We start from the raw sequence: 4122 nt of genomic DNA, 5'->3' as shown, positions 1-4122 counted from the left end.
CTGAATGAAGTCAATCTTAGAAAACACACACGCACCCTGTAACTGATCAAACAGGTCATTAATACAAGGCAAAAGATAACGGTTCTTCATTGTAACCTTGTTCAACTTGTGATAACCAATACAAATACGCGAAGAACCATCCTTCTTCTTCACAAATAAGACAGGAGCACCCTAAGGTGATACACTAGGCCGAATGAAACCCTTATAAAGCAATTCCTATAACTGATCCTTCAACTCTTTCAACTTAGGAGGGGCCATACGGTACGGAGGAATAGAAATAGGCTGAGTGCCCGGCAACAGATCAATGCCAAAGTCAATATCTCTATCGGACGGCATGCCCGGAAGGTCAGCTGGAAACACATCAGAGAAATCCCGTACAACTGGGACTAAATCAACTGTAGGGGTATCAATACTGACATCTCTCACATAAGCTAGATACGCGTCACACTCCTTCTCAACCATACGCTGAGCCTTAAGGAATGAAATAACTCTATTGGAAGTATGATCTAAAGTACCCTTCCACTTTACTCGTGGTACACCTGGCATAACCAGTATCACGGTTTTCGCGTGACAATAAAGAATAACATAATGGGGCGACAACTAGTCCGTGCCTAGAATAACATCAAAGTCTACAATGCTGAGCAATAACAAATCGACTGTGGTCTCAAAAACACTAAGAGCAATCAAACACGACCGATAAACACTGTCCACAACAAGAGAATCTCCAACAGGAATAGAAAGAGAACTCAAAGAATCCCGAGATACACCCAAATACGGGGCAAAATAAGAGGACACATAAGAATAAGTGGAGCATGGATTGAATAGAACCGATGCATCTCTATGACAGACCAGGATAGTACCTGTGATGACAGAATCGGAGGTGACAACCTCAGTACGAGCAGGGAGGGCATAGTATCTGGCCTGGCCTCCCCCTCGAGGGCGACCTCTACCTTCCCGACCTCTACCTCTAGCTGGCTGAGCAGGTGGGGTAGCAACTGGTGCTGTGATCATAGCCTGAGAACTCTACGGGGCATGTTGTGGCTGAGAAGTCAGTGGAGGTGCACTCCTCCTAAGTCTGGGGCAATCCCTCACCATATGGTGTGTGTCACCACATTCAAAACAAGCTCTGGGAGGATGTGGCAGCTGTGACTGGCTCGGGCCAAGTCTGCTAGACTGACCACTGGAAACACCCCGCCTAGGAGGCACATTAGATACTGGAGGTGCATAATAAGGCTCCTGAGGTCTAGGTGGAGCTGGAATACCACTGGCTACTGGAAGAGCTGAATGAACGGGGCGACTCACATAACCCCTACAATGACGAGCTGAAGTTGGGGCACGGGCACCAGAATAATGGCCTGACTCTCGAGACCTCTTGGCCTCCTTCTCCTCTCTGTCCCGAGCATGCATACCCTCTACTCTCCTAGCAATGCTCACCACCTGCTGATAAGAAATATCCATCTCCAACTCTCGAGCCAAAATAGACCTGATGCTGGGAATGAGCCCCTCAATAAACCGGCGAACCTTCTCGCGAACAGTAGAAACCAAAGCTGGTGCATGTCTAGCCAAGTCGGTGAAATGGACATCATACTCCGAGACAGTCATAGTACCGTGGCGCAAATGCTCAAATTCTGCGCGGCAAGCATCCCTGAGACTCTAGGGAACATATATCTCGTGAATATATCTGAAAACTAAGCCCATGTCACGGAAGCTGCCTCATCCGGACTATCTAACTCATAAGCATGCCACCACTGATAGGCAGCTCCTCGAAGCTGGAAGGTAGTGAAGGAAACCCGCTCGATCCTGATATACCCATGGTACGGAGGATGCGGCATCACTCCTCTAGAAATCCAAGAGCATCATCTGAGGCTAGTCCGCTGAATGTAGGAGGCTGATACTTCTTGAACCTCTCAAGCCTCTTCTGCTCCTCCTCTGAAGCTACTTCCCTCTCCTCGGGTTGAGCTGGGGTTACCGGCTATACAGGAATAATCTCTGGGACCTGATCAACATGTACTCACTGCTCAGGAGTGCGGGCGGCGGGAGTCTGTGCTCCTTGATCACGCTCAACTGAGTCTCACAAAAGACTAAGCGGGCATTGCAAATATAATCTGAGTGTTATTGCCCAGAGTCGAACCACAAGGAATTAACCTATCAATTACTACTGTCGGATTCACTAAATTCACACAATCTGTTTTCCCAAACTTTCTGATTCACAATGGTTGATTTTCTAACAACTAAAGACTGAAAGTAATTAATAACTGAAAATTAACTAAACTTGATGTGTAAACAGTAGAAATAAGGTCTAAGGCAATGGTTTCCCCCGTTGGTAATTTCCTTGGTTGTATATGTCTTATAACTACGATTTAGTTGTCTCTAACAGTCATGAACGCTCAAGCTATCATAATTCTTTCTCAAGTAATTATGATAATCTACTAGACGCACTCTCTCAAGCTACGCTAGCTAATTTCACAATACAGTTCACTTAGATTGCACTCGGGGTTTCGTTATCTCTAATCCAACTCCTAAACCCTCGGTTATGACTCTCGTCTATACTCCGGGAGTGATGTTGTTCATACAATCACCTAAATATGCACTCTCTCTCAAGTAGATACATAATAAATAGGAACGGATAATTGAGGGCCCTTTCAACTAATCCACAATCAAAACATAGATGAACAATTAGAGATTAACAACCAAATCCAATTATATTAATAAAACAACCAAGTCATCCCTAACGGGTTCCACCAAAACCTTAGATTAAGGTTTTTAGCTACTCATGACAATGGGGAAATAAACTACTAAAAGATTCATAATCATAAATTGCAAGAAAAATAAAGAAGAATAAGAGTAATGATGTTTTGGGTGATCTCTCACACTTGTTTTCCTTGCCAAAGTACTCTCTAAAACATTACATGCCTCCCTTGGGCGAGTTCTACTGTTTAAATAGGGTTTTTTGGGCTAAGAATTCCGTGTTTTGCACTTCAATCCCTCAATTTTACGCCTCCTGCCGCGGTTACGCTAGGACCGCGGCCAAATGACCTCTCTGAATCTGCAATAGCTTCTCGCCGCGGTCCGACCGCGGTTACGCTGGGACCGCGGCAGCTCATCTCCAGTTCTGGTTTGTGCATTTCACATGGTGCACTTGGCGGATATTATGCGATTGGCCTCTTTTTCCTCCATAATTGATCCCAAAAAGTACTCCATAGCCTTCTTTTATTGTATGTAACCTGCAAAACATGAAAATCACTAATAAGAGCATTTTGTTATCATTTTTACCATAAAAACTCTACAAGAAAGTGGTTCTTTTAGGGCTTAATCATAGTTCAATTCACCTATTATCAACATCCCACACTTAAATCTTTGCTCGTCCTCGAGCAAGTTGAACCACACTTCTAGGCCTAATCGTTCGATGCATTGCCCAGTTTTATGTCACACCCGCCATTATGAAAGAACAACCTAAGCAGTGCAACAGCCACACCTCATATGAAGACTCTAATGCCATGCCACACACGTGCTTACTCTAGTTACTCTAAACAGAGGTGAAAACTTGCTTTTTTCTTCCCGAGTCACATGCCCTCACATCACATTTTTGAGAGACGTTCCACACATATAAAATCAAGTACAAGGAACTATAGATAAAAAGAATTCACTCACTCTCAGCAAAGAACATTCACATGCCACACAGATACACCATAAGCTTGCCATTAGTGTAATATTCTACTCATCAAGTTGTTTTAGTCTAAGATCAAGAGGTCTTTATTTGGTTGTAATGTAGGCTAAGGGACGGTTAGGATATATTTGGGTATAGTGACTAACCTCCCTAAGCACTTTTAATATATTTTTCCTTTATTCCGATTTCCATGTTCAGCCCAGTCATCCTTCCACACTTGTTTCATAAGTTACCCCCGCTTTTCTAGGTGCAACTGGCTTTTCTTGCCATTCACTACTTTAGGACCACCTATTTGCAAGGTCCTTCTTCTATATTTCAATATATTAATTTTTTTTTAACCACCACTGCACCATTCAAGTATTTTCCTGATTCCCCTTTTCCTACTCCCTTATCACCCAACACTTTGACTTTTACATGATCTTTAACAATTCAAGTGCTTCTAGCAAAGGGTCAAA

The sequence above is a fragment of the Nicotiana attenuata genome, unplaced genomic scaffold (assembly GCF_001879085.1).
Source record: "Nicotiana attenuata strain UT unplaced genomic scaffold, NIATTr2, whole genome shotgun sequence".
Taxonomy (NCBI): domain Eukaryota; kingdom Viridiplantae; phylum Streptophyta; class Magnoliopsida; order Solanales; family Solanaceae; genus Nicotiana; species Nicotiana attenuata.
Note: the sequence above shows the minus strand (reverse complement) of the source record.